Source organism: Nicotiana tabacum, chromosome 18, assembly GCF_000715075.1.
Source record: "Nicotiana tabacum cultivar K326 chromosome 18, ASM71507v2, whole genome shotgun sequence".
Classification (NCBI taxonomy): Eukaryota; Viridiplantae; Streptophyta; class Magnoliopsida; order Solanales; family Solanaceae; genus Nicotiana; species Nicotiana tabacum.
The window spans coordinates 824,280-842,629 of NC_134097.1; the positions used below are offsets into that span (position 1 = coordinate 824,280).

Here is an 18,350-nt window from a genome sequence, read left to right on the forward strand (position 1 = left end):
CCATATTTTTAGTGCCATCCGATACATGTTGTGACAATTTATCCTCTACGAAATATTTTACACAAGCCTGAACTTTCAGGTCGATTGGCCAAATGGGCCATAGAGATCAGCGGGTACGACATCGAGTATCGACCTCGAACCGCTATCAAATCTCACATCTTAGCGGACTTCGTGGCTGACTTCACACTGGCCTTGGTACCCGAAATTGAAAAGGAATTACTGATAAAATCAGATACCTCTTCGGGAATCTGGACCCTCTTTACGGATGGGGCCTCGAACACAAAGGGGTCCGGACTGGGCATCGTACTAAAATCGCCCACAGATAATGTAGTTAGACAATCTATTAAAACTACAAAATTGACTAACAATAAGGCCGAGTATGAGGCCGTATTTGCAGGTATCGAACTAGCCAGAAGTTTAGGGGCTGAGGCCGTGGAGGCTAAATGTGACTCCCTCCTCGTGGTAAATCAAGTCAATGGTACTTTTGAAGTTCAAGAAGATCGAATGCAGAGGTAATTGGATAAATTACAAGTGCCTCTACATTGATTCAAAGAATGAACTTTGCAACATATACTTCGAGAGAAGAACAGTGAGGCCGACGCTCTTGCGAACTCGGGGACTGCCGTGCAACTCATGAAATCGGTAATCGAAGAAGGTCATGCCGAGATAAACTCCACAAGTCTAACCTGGGATTGGAGAAACAAATATATAGAGTACTTTAAGAATGGGAAACTTCTATCAGATCCAAAGGAATCGAGAGCTCTACGTACAAAAGTTGCACGGTTCACCTTATCCAATGATGGAACGTTGTTTAGAAGGACGTTTGATGGTCCACTGGCAATATGTTTGGGACCGGAAGATATCGACTACATCCTACGTGAGATTCACGAGAGCACTTGTGGGAAACATTCCGGTGCTGATTCGTTGGTTCACAAAATAATCAGAGCAGGATATTACTGGATCGATATGGGCAAAGATGCGAGAGATTTCATTCGAAAATGCGACAAATGTCAAAGACATGCGCCTATGATTCATCAACCCGGGGAGCTTCTCCACTCGGTCCTATCTCCTTGGCCTTTCATGAAATGGAGAATGGACATCGTCAGCCCCCTCCCATCGGTCCCAGGTAAGGCTCTGTTTATTTTGTTTATGACTGATTATTTCTCTAAATGGGTTGAAGCACAAGCTTTCGAGAAAGTCAGAGAAAATGAGATAATAGAATTCATTTGGGACCACATCATATGTCGGTTAGGGATGTCATCCGAGATTGTATGTAACAATGGAAAGCAATTCATCAGAAGCAAAATAACCAAACTTCTCGAAGACCACAAAATCAAAAGGATCCTATCAACACTTTATCATCCCAGCAGAAACGGACAGGCCGAATCGACCAACAAAACCATCATCCAAAATCTTAAGAAACGATTAACCGACGCTAAAGGAAAATGGAGAGAAATACTACCCGAAGTCCTATGGGCTTACCGCACAACATCAAAATCGAGTACCGGGGCGACACCATTCTCATTGGTTTATGGCGCCGAGACTCTTAGCCCGGTTGAGGTCGAAGAACCTAGCATTAGGTTTCGATATGCAATTAATGAGTCGAATAACGAGATGATAAACACGAGCCTAGAATTATTGGATAAAAAATGAGAAGCATCTCTCGTCCGATTAGCCGCCCAAAAATAGCGGATCGAAAGGTATTATAATCGAAGAACCAATCTTCGATATTTTAAAATCGGGGACTTAGTGCTAAGGAAAGTTACCCTCAACACCCAAAATCCAAATGAAGGAAAATTGGGTCCGAATTGGGAAGGACCGTATCAGGTTCTCGAAATCGTCGGAAAAGGATCCTACAAGCTCGGTGTAATAAACGGCAAACAACTACCAAGCAACTGGAACGTGGCGCACCTAAAACAATTAACTGTTCAAAATACACAGTAATCCCAAAACCCGGAACGTCATAAGTCACAAGCGACAAAAGGAAACTAGTATCTTTATACACCAGAGTCTAATAACAGAAGTAAGGAAGGTAAATGACATAGGATGGAATAGAGGGGGACTCCGAGGTTTGCGGACGCGGCAGATATACCTTGAAGTCTCCGTACAGCAGCAAGCACTCTTAGCTAATAGCGGGGCTGATAAGAAGTACCTGGATCTGCACACAAAACATATGCAGAAGAGTAGCGTGAGTACACCACAATCGGTACCAGTAAGTGCCAAGCCTAACTTCGGTAGAGTAGTGACGAGTTCAGGTCCGGACCCTACTGGAATATGATAATAAAGCAAGGCAAAAATGAAATAACGCAGTAAAATAAAGACTGAAATTTAACAAGAAAGAATTCATAGAAGGTAACAGCTCAATACACAGAAATACAACAGGGGAACTTCCGAGATACCGTCTCGTAGTCCCAAACGTAAATGTGCAGGGGGATCTCCCTGAATACCATTTCGTAGTCCCAAAGTAAATATACAAGACAAGGGGATCTCCCGGAATACCGTTCCATAGTCCCAAAGTAAATATGCAGTACATGGGGATCTCCCGGAATACCGTTCCGTAGTCCCAAAGTAAATATGCAGTATAAGAGGATCTCCCGGAATACCGTTCCGTAGTCCTAAAGTAAATATACAGCGCAAACAATAGAAATACAACTACATCACGAAATATTACAATTTAGACTAAGTACTAGTCAAGGAAGAAGCAGGAAATTCACTAAGCATGCTGCACAGAGTTCACATAAGCAGTTAAGACACGTAGACATGTTGTATTAGACTAAACAGGATAGCTACACATATTGGAATAACTCAATTAAGAATGAAAATAGATTGATACTCATTAAAATGGTATAACTCAAAATAAAAGAAAAATAGGTTGCTGCTCAGTAAGAAAATCGGGTTTTTTCACAACTAGCCCGTGTACGTACTCGTCACCTCACATACACGGGGCTCACATATCACAATAGTTCCAAATCTTAAGGGGATTTTTTCCACACCAAGTTAGGCAAGCCATTTACCTCGAACCAAGCTCAATCAATCGGTCACAATGCCTTTCCCACGAATATCTGGCTCAGAATGGCCCAAATCTAGTCAAAAGCAATTACATATCATAAATACAACCATAATAGACTCATCTAATTAATTAAATCAATACTTTAACAAAAATTCTGAAATTCGTCCTAAAATGTCGACCCAGACCCACGTCTCGGAATCGGGTAAAAGTTACAAAATCCGAAAGCCCATTCACTCACGAGTCTAACCATATCAAATTTACTAAAATCCGACACCAAATGGTCCTTCAAATCTACAAATCAAACTTTCCAAATCCCTAGCCTCAAACTCCTAAATTCCACCTTAAATACATACTAACTAGGTGGAAAAATAAATGGGGAAGCAAGATTGTTGATCAAAAATAACCACAAGGGACTTACCTCAAGAAATGCCTCGAAAATGCTCTCAAAAATTGCCCTAAACCGAGTTTGCAAAGTCCAAAATGACAAAAATCACGAAGCCCTTCGGTTTTAAACACTGCCCAGGCATTTACGCACCTGCGGAGCCTAGGCTCGCACCTGCGCGCCCGCTGGTGCGAAATTGTGGGCGCACCTGCGAAAACGACTAACCTTGGCCGCCTCCACTTCTGTGACCACTGGTCCGCATCTGCGCTATCGTAGGTGCGGAGAAACCATCGCACCTGTGACCTCTGCTGATCTCCACCCCTTCCGCACCTGTACTCAACATTTCGCACATGTGGCCTCGCACCTGTGGCTAATACCCTCGCAGGTGCGATCATACCAGCAAAGGACCAAACTTCAGAAATTTCTCAACTTTCATTCCAAGTCCGTTAACCACCCGAAACTTACCCGAGGACCCCGGGACCTCAACCAAGCATACCAACCAGTCCTAAAACACCATACGACCTTAGTCGAGCCCTCAAACCATATCAAACAATGCTAAAATCACAAATCATCCTCCGATTCAAACTTATAGGACTTGAAACTTCTAAATTCGACAACCAATGCCGAAACCAACCAAACCACGTCCGATTGACCCCAAATTTTGTACACAAGCCATATTCAATATTACGGACCTACTCCAACTTCCGAAATAGGAATCCGACCCCGATATCAAAAAGTCCACTACCAATCAAAATCTCCAAAAATTCAACTTTCGTCATTTCAAGCCTAAATAAGTTACGAACCTCTAAAACACAATCCGGACACGCCTCTAAGTCCAAAATCATCTAACGAAGCTAACGAAATAGACGTAATTCCATTCTGAAGTCGTCTTTACCCAGTTCCGACTACGGTCCAAATTCTAAAGCTTAAACCTCCATTTAGGGACTAAGTATCCCAAAATATTTCAAAAACCAAAACGAAACCTTCCGGCAAGTCACAATAGCGGAAATAGATATGAGAGAAGCAGTAAATAGGGAGTCGGGGCTATTACTCTCAAAACAATCGGCCGGGTCGTTACATCAACTGTATTTCCCAAAACTTCAGCTTATTTTTATTTTAAAGTTTTTGTACTATAATTTGGTAAACTTTAGTTTTATGCATGGTAAAACTACTGAAGTTGTTTAGCTTATTTGCTAAAATGTCAGACTAAACTTGCTAAAGTTTTTGACATGCAGTCTCTAGTTTTTTTTCTAAACTTTAAATCAAACATGCTGAAGTTTTTAGGTTATTTCCTAACACTTTATACTGAATATGCTTAAGTTTTTGTCATGCAGTTTGTAGTTTTGTAATGCATTTTTTCTAAACTTCACACTTATGCATGCTAAAGTTTTTTATTTCACATATTTTCTTTTGTTATTATTCATTTGCAGCATATTGAAGTGGGCGTATATTTCTTGCGCAAAAAATATTACTATCACCTTCCAAGTTATCCAAAATCAAGATGTGCAGTAACAAATTTAATTTTTGATCAGTATATGACTAAGTTGGCTAGTGTTCATCCTTCAGATGAACAGAAGGAGAAAATTAAAATAAGGAAGGAAAAGAGAATGGAGGAGAAAAAAATAGAAGGGAAAAAGAGCAAATCAAAGAGAAAGAGGACTGCCAAAAAATAGGAATATGAGGATTATGAAGAAGAAGAAGAAGAAGTGGAGATTGAGGATCTTACCGAGTTTACTTGGCTTATTGAAGAATCAACTGGTGAAAAGGTGGCCAACTACGTAAGAGGCATTGACCTTTCATGTGGTATCACATGGGCATCTACCGAAAAAGTATTCTTTCCATTTTGACTTAAGCCAAGTTCGTGCCAGATATCTATGCATTACTTTTTTGGAATTCTGCACTTTAAAGATAAAACTATATATGTGTATGATTCATGAACAATACACCATATGAGGGTGCGGTTGAACATGTCCAAAATTATGCCCGGTTGATCCCACACTATCTCAAATGCTTGGACTTGGGCACACACAATAAAATTTATGGGGAAAATCCTATGAAAAAAATTTGCAATTAAGTGGATGAACACACCCCTACAGGATAACAAGTATGTGTTTGGCATATGTTTACCATGCATCTTATGTTGATTATTTTTTCTTCTTGTGTTAACTATTCTTCAATTCTTTTTCATGTTATTTTTGTAGTGTTGATTGTGGTATATTTGCTCTTAAGTTCATTGATATGCGGTTGAAGCAAGAAGATGTCTTCAAATTCAATCAAAGTCATGCGTTGATATTCAAGAGAGAATTTGCTGCAAATCTTTGGGCTAATGGAAAGTGGAAACAAGATAGCGGTTATGAAACTCCAGAAGAGCAACTAGGACATGACTATGGAGAATATGAAGACACTCTATGTGAAATTTTTCGATAGAGAATAACTTGTAAATGAAAAATAATTTTTTCCTTTTTTTTCAAGGATGTAAGTGAAAACAAAAATGGATTTGTGAATATACATTAATTTTGTGAATTATGTGATGTCTGTATTTTAATTTTTTGTTATATTCCCGTTAATTAGTCTTTTAGTTGTCTTGGATTGTATCAAATACTTTTGTCTCTTTTATCATGAACTTAAGTATATTTTTGTGAAAATTCAGCACGCTAAATTTCAGCATGAACTCAATAACTTTTTGATTAGGCTGAAGTTTTGGATAAAAAGTGCCGACTGTAGGACAAAAAGTTCATTAGCATATTTAGCATATTAGAATATTAGCATGAAGTTTTAAGTTCTGCATGTTTAGTGTGAAGTATTAGGAAATGAACAAAAAAACTTCAGCATGTTCAGTCTGAAGTTTTAGCAAATGAACTAAATAACTTCAGCATCTTTAGACTGAAATTTTAGCACATGAACTAAATAACTTCAGCATATTTGCACATTAAGTAAATATTAGCATATTGGCATGAAGTTTTAAGTTCTGCATGTTTAGTGTGAAGTATTAGGAAATGAACAAAAAAACTTCAGCATGTTCAGTCTGAAGTTTTAGCACATGAACTAAATAACTTCAGCATCTTTAGACTGAAGTTTTAGCACATGAACTAAATAACTTCAGCATATTAGCACATGAACTAAATATTAGCATATTAGCATGAAGTTTTAACTTCTGCGTGTTTAGTATGAAGTGTTAGGAAGTGAACAAAAAAACTTCAGCATGTTCAGTCTGAAGTTTTAGCACATGAACTAAATAACTTCAACATCTTTAGACTGAAATTTTATCACATGAACTAAATAACTTCAGTATATTAGCACATAAACTAAATATTAGCATATTAGCATGAAGTTTTAACTTTTGCATGTTTAGTGTGAAGTATTAGGAAATAAACAAAAAAACTTCAGCATGTTCAGTCTGAAGTTTTAGCACATGAACTAAATAACTTCAGCATCTTTAGACTAAAGTTTTTATGGGAAACTCATTGCTAACCCTCAAAACTTCAGCATGTTTTGGTATTTTTTTAACTTGATACTTATCTTTTTTGCATTTACTAGCTACTTTTTGTCTTTTATCACCTACTTTATCTTACATTTAAATTTGTCTGACCATATAGTAAATGAGCTGAAAAGTTACTTTTGAATTTACAAATAATAAATAAAAACTTTTCAGGCTGAAGTTATTTTTTTACTATAGAAAAACTGTGGACTTATTAGGCTGAAGTTACATTTCTTTTTCCATTTACTACCTATTTATTTTCTTTACCACCTACTTATCTTGTTACATTCAATTTCTCTGAACGTAAAACAGTAAATTGACCTGAAAAGTTACCTTTGCATTTATAGATATTAAATTGATTAGGTGCACTCTTTGGCTATATTAACAATCTCTTCACTTGAAAATTTCATAGTCATCCATAGACTTCTATAATATTTCTTTAAATTTATATTCATCCTTAGCTTTTTAGCTTTTTAAAAGAAATAATGCCTGGTACTAGCGGAAGTAGGAAGGTTGTGATGAACTTATGCAGAAGTGGGAGAGTTTAAAGTCTGATTGGAATAGTAACGTACCAATGGCTAATTTTATGCAAATGTGGGATCAAATAAAGGCTAATTGGGAAAGAATCAGACCACAGTTTTTAGCCGATGAATCATTCTAGAACAGGTTGAACTTCGAACGCAGTTGTAAAGGTTATTCAACCTCGTTTGACAAGGTTGTCCAGCAGTTTGATTATTTTAAGTTTCCCATCCGGGACAACTATGCCAAGCTGCAAAACAGCTTGAAGAGTCTTCCTTATCTTATGGACAGAGTAATAGTTGAACAAAGTCAGTTGCGTGATGAATTCAACAAGTTGAAGTGTGATCTCATTGGACTTTGTGGTCTTTTGCCCGAGTATCCTATAGTTATCTCTGATTCGGATGATGATGAGATATATCGAGAAATTGAAGATTACTGTTCTGATGATGGTGATGATGCTTAGTTTTTGTAATCTTTTTTCTATGTTTTTCTTCTGTATTTTTTGTTAATGTTTTTTATGGCTTTTCTTTTTATTTTGTCAATGTTTTGATGATGGTCGTGTTTTGTTAATGTTTATGTTGTTATATAAATTAAAATCTTGTTACGTTTTTTTGTATAATTTTTTAAAATTTTGAAGGTTGCATTATGATTTTAATGTAATAACATAGTATGTCAACATAAAACTTCACGCCTTAAAAGCTGAAGTTAGCAAATATAAGTTAGAAACTTGAACCTTTTTTATCTGAAGTTTATAGCTTTTGATAGTCACACTTTATAGGCTGTAGTTTTTTTGCATACATTTTCCCGTTAATAGGCAATCTTTTAAGAGGCAGACTTATATATGCGGAATTTTTTTATTCATTTCATAAAATTTCACACAAAACATGCTTAAGTTTTGTCCAACAGTCCGCAATTTTTGTAATGATTTTTTCCAAACTTCAGAGAGAATATGCTGAAGTTATTTAATTCATTTTCTAAAACTTCAGTCTAAATATGCTGAAGTTTTGTTATACATATATTATTTTTTTTTGTGTTAAAGATATGTATTTCACTTACAGTTTTTTCTCGCTGAAGTCATTGCGTACTTTTTTAAAATGCAACCAAACCTGTAAGTCGCGCAACAAAAATGAGTGATTTGTACTTCAAGCAATATATAAAAGAGTATTTTTCAATCCAAGAGCTTATTTTTTTTATTTCTACGAAAACAATCACATTTCACATATATCATTTAATAATAAAAGTGTAACTTCAGACCAAGGATTATTGAACGTTGGAGTATTTTTCAGCGTGTTTCTTGGAATATGGATGAGGTGCTGGAGAAGACAAGCAAGTTGTTCTGTTATGCCCAATTTGTTTACAACGACTGTATTTGGTAGACTTCAATGGTATTGATTCAGCCGCAGGGATATGCCTCTTCTTTTATCTTCTTCATTGTAAAATCTCTACATCGGGAAGTTTTGTGATTTCATATCCTACATTTTATGGAATATCCCATAAATTTTGATCTGCCACAGTATTCACATGTCCTTCATATGTTTTGAACCATGTGTTCCCTTGAATACAATTTTGAGCAGTAATCAGATTTCTGCAAATATCTCTTATTAATAGCAGCAATTGCGTGTGGACAGGGCAATTTATCAAGTTAGAATTTCAAGCAGTCACAAGTTCTCTTCTTTAAGTCCACAATGAATTCCATTCCTTCACTATTTATTCTAAACAACATTGAATCAAGGTTGAACACCTAAGAATGAATAAAAAAGTAAAAAAAAAACTATATTAGTGTATTATTGCTTTAAAAAGAAAAAGTATGAAGTTTTTTTTTATATGTAACCAGTAAATCACTGCAACAGATATAAAAAACTGAAGTGATTATGCATTATTTAATTAGTTCAGAGAAAACACGTTGAAGTAAATTCTGAAGTTAATAAATATACTCACAAACATTTTGCAAGCCGAGTCCATCTTCTTGTTCATCTCTTCTTCTGTCCATATTGATACTTTATGAAAAGTTTCATGTGCTTTTTTTCTCCGTTCGTAAAATCACTCTTCCAACTTTTTTTGGATGAAATCTAACATTCTTAAAATAGGTATCTCTCTCGATTTTAATAACACGGAATTCATTGATTCTACCATGTTTGTTGTCAGCATATCATAACGTCGTCATAGGAACCACGATCGAGCCCATCTCTCTGGCGGCTCTTCCATTATGTAATTGTATGTTTTCTTGTCAACACTTTTGATTTGGGACATTAACTGATTAAAATTTTCATGTTTGTACGACCTTGCAGCGCTTTGAAAAAGATTTATTACCGTGGCTTTTGCATGTCTTTGCGTTAAATTTTTCTCAAAGTGATAGAGGCAGATAGCATGGTAAGCTTCAGGATAAACTTTTCTAATCCCATTTGCGATCGATTGGTTTCTATCTGATAAGAAAATCAGTTCATGACGGACTTGAATTGCTTTTCTCATTACCCGAAGAACCAAATGTATGCATCATTATTTTCTAAATCTGCTACACCAAAAGATAGAGGCAAGATTTGATTGTTTGCATTCTTTGATACAGCAATAAATAGAACGCCACTATATTTTGACTTTAAAAATGTTGCATCTACTGTAATCATAGGTCTACAGTAGCACCAACCAACTATTAATGCTGCAGGAGCAAAGAACATGTAAGCATATCTGTACAGTGAAACACAAAAAAACAAATCATAAGGTGTGAAGTTTTTCAAAATAGGAACATTTGAAACTTTAAGCTGATGGTTAGTATTATTTTGCTTACCGATTCTGCTCATCTCCTTTTATGCTAGTGTACGTCCCTGAGTTTCTGTGCACCATCATGTGTAGGTATGAAGGAAGAATATGGTAGTTCTCTTCCGGTGTTCCCCTTATGCAAGCAATAGCTTTTTGAATAGCGCGTCATGCCTTGTGATATCCAATGTCAAGTCCAAATTTCTTTTTCATTTCACTTTCTACAAAGGCTGGTGTAACCTCAATCTTTTTATCTCGAACATGTTCTAAAATTTGTTCACTTCTAAAATTTGATGTAGCATGCTTCTGATCTGATTTTCTTGCATCAACCGAGCATTCATGGTTGTTATGATATTTTATCACCCTGAAAAGTGAGGAATTTTTTATTATGGTAGCACATACATTCCAACCACATTTCTCCATGATGCATTTCTGTAACCCGGTCGGTCGTTTTGAGAGTTAGAGCCCCGATCCCCTATTAACTGCTTTACCCGTATATACTACTGCTATTGTGATTTGCCGGGAGGTTTCATTTTATTTTTTGGGGAGCGTTTGGGACACTTAGTCCCTAAATAGAGTTTTAAGCCTTAGAATTTGGATTGCAGTCAGAGTTGTGTGAAGACGACTCCAGAATGGAGTTTTGTTAGTTCCGTTAGCTCCGTTGGGTAATTTTGGACCTAGGAGCGTGTCTGGATTGTGTTTTAGAGGTCTGTAGCTCATTTAGGCTTGAAATGGCGAAAGTCGAATTTTTGGAGTTTTGGACCGGTAGTGGAATTTTTGATATCGGGGGTCGGAATCCGATTCCGGAAGTTGGAGTAGGTCCGTAGTATTGAATATGACTTGTGTGCAAACATTTGGAGTCAATCGGACGTAGTTTGATAGGTTTCGGCATCAGTTGTTGAATTTGGAAAATTCTAAGGTCTTTTAAGCTGAATCGGAGAATGATTCGTGATTTTAGCATTGTTTGATGTGGTTTGAAGGCTCGACTCAGTTCGTATGGTATTTTAGGATTGGTTGGTACGTTGGTTTAGGTCCCGGGGGCCTCGGGTGAGTTTTGGGTGCTTAACGAATGAAAATTTAGACTTGAGCAAAATCTGAAGTTGCTGGTTCTGGTGTTTTCGCACCTACGGTGGGAAGTCTGCAGGTGCGAGCCTGCAGAAGCGGAACTTGGATCGCAGAAGTGACTTGAGGTGAGTGGATCAGAGTCCGCCGATGCGAAGATTTTCCCACACATGCGATGGTCGAAGAAGCGGAGAGTATGGCGCAGGTGCGAGGTAGTTTCCGCACCTGCGACACGCGCAGATGCGGTCAATGGTCGCAGAAACGGAGGAAGTTGGAGTAAGTGATTTCCGTAGGTGCGGAGCTCTAGCTGTAGAAGCAGTATCGCAGAAGCGGTTAAGTAACCGCAGGTGCGGTTTAACTGCCAGAAAAGGGGCTAAATCGAGGGTTTGATTCATTTCTCCATTTTTGGACTTGGGAGCTCGGAAATTGGCGATTCTTTGAGGGATTTTCAGAGAGATCTTTGGGGTAACGATTCCTAACTCGTTTTTGGTTGTATTTCATTAATCTATAGTTGTTTTCTCCATTTAATTTCGGATTTGGAGTGAAAAGTTGGGAAAATGGGGGAAAAGTTTCCTAACCGATTTTTTGAGTTTTGATTGGGATTTAGGCATCAGATTTGGTTAATTTTGGTACGAGTGAACTCGTGAGTAAATGGGTGTTCGTATTTTGTGACTTTTACCTGATTTCGAGACGTGGGCCCGGGTCGACTTTTTAGGGCGAATTTCGGAATTTTTTTTAAAATATTAATTTCATTAATTAGATGAGTCTATTATGGTTATATTCATGATATGCAATTGTGTTTGGCTAGATTTGGGCCATTCAGAGTCGGATAATCGAGGAAAGGGCATTCTTACGGATTGATTGAGCTTGACTCGAGGTAAGTGGCTTGCCTAACCTTATGTGGGGGAACTCCCCTTAGGATTTGGTACTACTTTTGATATATGAGCGCCATGTAAGTGAGGTGACGAGTGCGTACATGGTCTATTGTTGCAAAAACTCCATTTTCATTAAGTAAAATACATGTCTTCCTTTAACTGAACTACACTAGCATATAAATTCATCCTTTTTAGTCTAGAACAACATGTCTACGTGTCTTAATTGCTTATGTGAACTATGTGCAGCATGCTTAGTGAATTTTCTGCTACTTCCTTGACTGGTACTTAGTCTAAATCGTAAGATTTCGTGATGTAGTTGTATTTCTATTGTTTGCGCTGCATATTTACTTTGGGACTACGGAACGGTATTCCGGTAGATCCCTCTGCTATGCATATTTACTTTAGGACTACGGAACGGTATTTCGGTAGATCCCCCTGCTTTGCATATTTATTTTGGGACTACAGAATGGTATTCCGGTAGACCCCCCCTATTTTTTCACATTTATGTTTGGGACTACGGGACGGTATCCTGGCAGATCCCCTGTTGTTATTTCTGTGTACTGAGTTGTTGACTTGCTATGATTTCATTCTTGTTAAATTTCAGTACTTATTTTTACTGCAATATTTCATTATGTCTTAGTTTATTATATATATACCAGTAGGGCCCTGACCTGATCTCGTCACTACTCGATCGAGATTAGGCTTGGCATTTACTGGGTACCGTTGTGGTGTACTCTTACTGGGTACCGATTATGGTGTACACATGCTACTCTTCTGCACATGTTTTTCGTGTGGAGACCCAGGTACTCCTTATCGGCCGCACTACCAGAGATCCGGGACAGCTTTGGAGACTTCAAGGTATATCTACCGCGTCCGCAGACCTCGGAGTCCCCTTCTACTCTTTCCCATGTCCATTATCTTCTGTATTTTCTTTTGATAGACTCTGATGTATAGAGACACTAGATTTTCCTTCTGTAGTTTATGACTTACGATATTCCGGGTTTTGGGAGAGTTATGTACATTTTGAGAGTGATCGTGGTATATGCCGAGCGACACCTTAATTTCTTATTTAGAATCTACCTGTAAATTACTAGTTTTAATGTTTTCGTTCCATTTCCGCAAAAGTGATAGGCTTACCTAGTCGTAGAGACTAGGTGCCGTCATGACGGTTAAAGGTGGGAGAACTTGGGTCGTGACAATTTCAGCTCGTATCTCTTTGAACATGATCTAACAACAGTGAATTCAACTTTTGGGTTTATCTCTAAGGTGCAGAAAAATTTAGTCAAGTTCTTCTTGTTTTCAAAAATTGATCCTACTCTTACTTCCTTAGGCAATGCATCGTGCCTAAGTATTTTACATGGTGGAGATTCTTTCAGCTTTCTCCTCACTCTTTTTCTTGATTTCTTAGAAGCAGTAGAAGTTTCAGCAATTTCTTCAATTGTATCTGATGTTATCGGTATAAATTCCATATTTTCTTCATCTTCGTTGTTGCTTGTCATTGCAGAAGGTAACAAAAAACTTTGTTGGATCGTGTGTTGGTTGCCTATTTGTATTATTAGATGTCCTTCTTCTTGGTCGTCAATAAACTGGTATGAATTTATTGTAGCAGCGGATAATTGTTGCAGCATTCCATATTCTGAAGCAACAGTAATGTTAGAAGGTTATTGCTCGTTGTCTACTTCCATTATTGGTTGTTCTAGTTCATGTTGATAATCATCAAATTGTTCTGAATCTATTGTATATGCAAGAGATGGTTTGAATATTGCAGCTTCTGAAGCAGCTATACTGTCAGAAATGAGTTGTATTTTTTTGACGACAAAATAGCAATTCTTGTAGGCTGAATCAGCTGTTAGCAAATGTATACAGGTTCTGAGTTCTTCATCTGAAGTTACAAGCATCCCTTTGCTTGTATTTAGTTTGATATCAAACCATATCTTTAATGAATATTTGGTTGAATCAATATCTGTAACTTCACTAATTTTCTTTTGGAAAGTATTGAATGATACTTGTTTATTAAGCAGAACAAGTTTTGTATCATGATCCAAGTATTTGAAATCAAAAGTCTACCTCCCATTGAAAGTAATAACAAGATAAATCGAACTCTATCCTGCAGAAACATATTTAGTGTCAAGTATTAGGAAACTGAACAAAAGAATTTAAGTGTGAAGTTCATAAAAAATTCATTAGAAAATTACATACTGCAGGAGAAAAACTTTAGCACGTTTAAGCTGAAGTTTTAGCAAATGTACTAGAATACTTCAGCTTGTTTATACTCAAGTTTTGAAAAAAGCTCATGAAAAAACTGTTTGGGTATGAACTTTTAGCAAATGAACTAAATTTAACTTCAGCATTCAGGAGAAAATTACATAGTCCGGGAGAAAAACTTCAGCACGTTTTTCTTGAAATTTTTACAAATGAACTAAACAACTTCAGCATTTTCTGCTCAAGTTTCGGAAAAAACTCATGACAAAACTATTGAACGCAAGACATAACTTCAGCATATTTTATGAACTAAAAAACTTCAGCTTGTTTATACTGAAGTTTTCGAAAAAAGCTCATGAAAAAGTTGTTTAATGTAGGACAAAACTTAAGCACGTTTTGGTATGAACTTCAGCAAATGAACTAAATTTAACTTCAGCATGCATTAAATAAAATTTACTAGAAAATTACATAGTGCAGAAGGAAAACTTCAGCACGTTTTTCCTGAAGTTTTTATAAATAAACTAAATAACTTCAGCATTTTCTGCTGAAATTTCGGAAAAAGCTCATGACAAAACTATTGAATGCAGGAAAAAACTTCAGCATATTTTAGTGCTGAAGTCTTAACAAATGAACTAAAAAACTTCAGCTTGTTTATACTGAAGTTTTCGAAAAAAGCTTATGAAAAAGCTGTTTAATGCAGGACAAAACTTAAGCACGTTTTGGTATGAACTTTCAGCAAATGAACTAAATTTAACTTCAACATGCATTAAATAAAATTCACTAGAAAATTACATAGTGCAGGAGGAAAACTTCAGCACGTTTGTCTTGAAGTTTTTACAAATGAACTAAACAACTTCAGCATTTTCTGCTGAAGTTCCGGAAAAAGCTCATGACAAAACTATTGAACGTAGGACATAACTTCAGCATATTTTAGTGCTGAAGTCTTAGCAAATGAACTAAAAAACTTCAGCTTGTTTTAACTGCAAGACAAATACTTCTGCATTTTTGGTGTGAAATTTTAGCAAATTATGTAAAAACTCAGCTTGTTTAGCAAATAAATCAAAAACTTCAGCGTGCTTTTTGTCATAACAAAACTGTTGAATACAGGATAAAACTTCAGCATATTTGTCCTACATTTAACAGTATTCATAAGCAAGAATTTTTAGCTTTCACGTTAAATTAGAATGCAAAGTTTTTGAAGATCTATCAGTGAAAAGTTCATGTTTCATCAGTCAAACAACTTCATGTAAGTGTGATTAAAATCTACGCATTGATTGAATTAAAACTTAAAAAGCATGATGAATTACGAAAGTAATTACAGAAACATATATCATAAAGATTAATCAGCTTCAAAAACTAATTTGAATTCTGAAGATGAATTGCAATACTTACAATGTATTTTATAATTTTGAATTTGGAATTTGAATTTGGTTCAACTTTTTGGTTTGCGATAGGAGATCTGAGTAGGGACAGAGTGATGGAGGAGAACCGTAAAGTGGTTTATGCGTGATGCATCTTTTATATATTTTGTCAGGGGTATAATGGTCATATTATTACATAATTTTTGTCAGCTGGCTACCAAATCAATAATTTTTAAAAATAGGATACATGTTAAAAAGTGGCACAAATATAGAGTATGACTATAAATTCCCCCCTTTTATTTGACGATAACACCTAGCGGGCCCTACAACCAAAAAAACGAATTCGAGTTAGAAGCCTAAGATGATAATAGAAACTAACATTTTCTAGAAACATTCATGACATACATTATCCAAATTAGTACTATTATCCAAAGTAATATTTTATGGAGACGCATCAAATATTTATGTGATATTATTTGCTTCAATGTAAAGTGAACTTTTCCCTATTTTTATCATATCAAAGGTCAAAAGTACATAGTTCTAGCTACAAATAGAGAATGTATTGCCTTATCAATCTCTCTTGAGTTACCACCCAACAACACTACACTGTCAAGTCTAAAGAAGCAAGTTGGATGATGATCAAGGTCTTTTTACTGCTGAAATTCTGTCTCCACTTCACCTCGGCAAAGGATGATAGCAATATTGGGTCAAATCTTGTGGAAATATGTCTACAACACTTGGAAAAAAAAAATAATGACAACATAAAATTCGTGAAGGCAATATGCATGAAAAGCAAAAATCTTAAACAACACATACGACATACTTTCAACCACATTATACCATGAAACGATTAAATGAATTCTCTAACTCCATTCATACTTTTGATGCGGCGATTTCGTCTTGTTTCCACATCTTGATGGTCTTGTCAGCCTCACAACTAATAAGCCTCGTGCCAGTTACATTATAGGAGAGGGCATATATACCAGCCTCACTATCCACGGAACCAGGTTGAACCATAGATCGAGCTTCCTAGATGTTATGATCACTTTTCCAATCCCAAAATCACAAGCTTCCATTATCACCTCCTGTGGCCATTATACCTTCATCATTAACCGCCATGGCATTGATTATGGTCTTTTGTTGCGGAAGCATATTATGCAAAAATTCTCCCTTTGGAAGGTTGAATTTCTTTATGTTGTCAGCTGATGCAGAAGCAAAAGAATTATCTTCCTTAGGATGTTGAGACATTGCTCGGGCAGATTTCTCGTGATGAATGAGTGTTGCCATTGTCTTTCTATATCTAATGTCCCAAAACTTTATGGTCGAGTCATGAGAGCCTGTCACAACCTAAGGATCCGTTGGCCGAGTTAAAACAGAACAAACAGTGTTATTATGTCCAGTCAGTGCATGAACTTGTATTTTGCTCCGGATATCCCAAACCCTGCAGACACAATCCCTACCACCGATGAACAAGATGTCGTGTGTGGGATGAAAAGCTAAGCAATAAACACCACTTAGATGACCTTGAAAGGAATGAATCACCTCATTTTTTTTGACGTCCCAACATTTAACTTGCTTATCACAACCAGCCGAAAACATATATGCATGTCTGTTGCTAACAACAAAGCCTCTTATTTCCTCAACATGACCTGTTAACGTGAGCTTTAGTCTACCACTTGCTAAATCTCATATCTTGACAGTCCGATCAACTGACCCTGTACAGAACCAATTATTACTAGGATCCAATGCAACTGATCGAACCCATCCCAAATGGCCGTTCAGACCCATGTAATTTTTCCACACTCGTTTGCTTGTTTTTCTTTTCTCCATGAAGAAATCTTAGAGAAGCAAGTTAATCATTGACACATATTTATAATATTTATGTATAAAGCCCACTTTAACTAGGAATAGAAAAACAATTTAGATTTTATTACATAAACTAATTAAGTACCTAATCCTAAACAATTTAGGATTTATAATCTTAGTTTAGTTCCCACATCATGTCGTTGATTTTGCATAGAATAAAGAAATTTTGGGGCCTGCCAACCGCGTAAGCCATTAAAAATACAAGAAGTTGTTTCGTTTATTATTATTATTATTTTTTAATTTTTTTTTTGCTTCATTTTTTATTTTCCAACTGCTTGGAATAACTACCTAATTTTCTTTCTGTAAAAATTTTGATTGTCGACATTAGAGTTTAATAACCAGAGATACACAAAAAAACTGTTAGTTTGTTTTTTGGTTCACGTTGTTCTCAATGAGTTTTAATTTTTTGAATAATTCTTTTGGGTGTACATAAGTCAGTTTCGTTGAATTTTTTTCTCTTACAAACCAAATTAATTTGTTCGTTCTCTTTGAATATTTGTTGGTTCTGTTAGGTTTAAACGACCCGAAAATAACGAACTTAAACCAATTGGTAAAATTCAAGTTATTTCTTTTACGAGTGAGCTTTCACTTTAATTAATTCATAATTAACGTCTTTTAGAATTAATATATTATTGTGTTTGCATGATAACTGTTCTTTACTTAAATGCTCAAGTTGTAAGAAACAATTCTAACTTTTGTTTGTTTGTTTTTAAGAATTTAAAAGGTTTGTCTCTTGCTTTCTTTAGCGTTTAAATGACTATACTTATATATTTATATATGTTTTTACCTGCTTTAGCACAATTTTATATAAATTATTTATATTAAAATTATTTTTTAATAGTAA

General features: G+C 36.1%; 1 pseudogene; it reads right to left on the reverse strand.

Moving 5' to 3' along the window:
• Nucleotides 1-9,857: 9,857 nt before the first annotated feature.
• Nucleotides 9,858-17,470, reverse strand: LOC107813926 (protein pleiotropic regulatory locus 1-like; annotated as a pseudogene).
• Nucleotides 17,471-18,350: the final 880 nt, after the last annotated feature.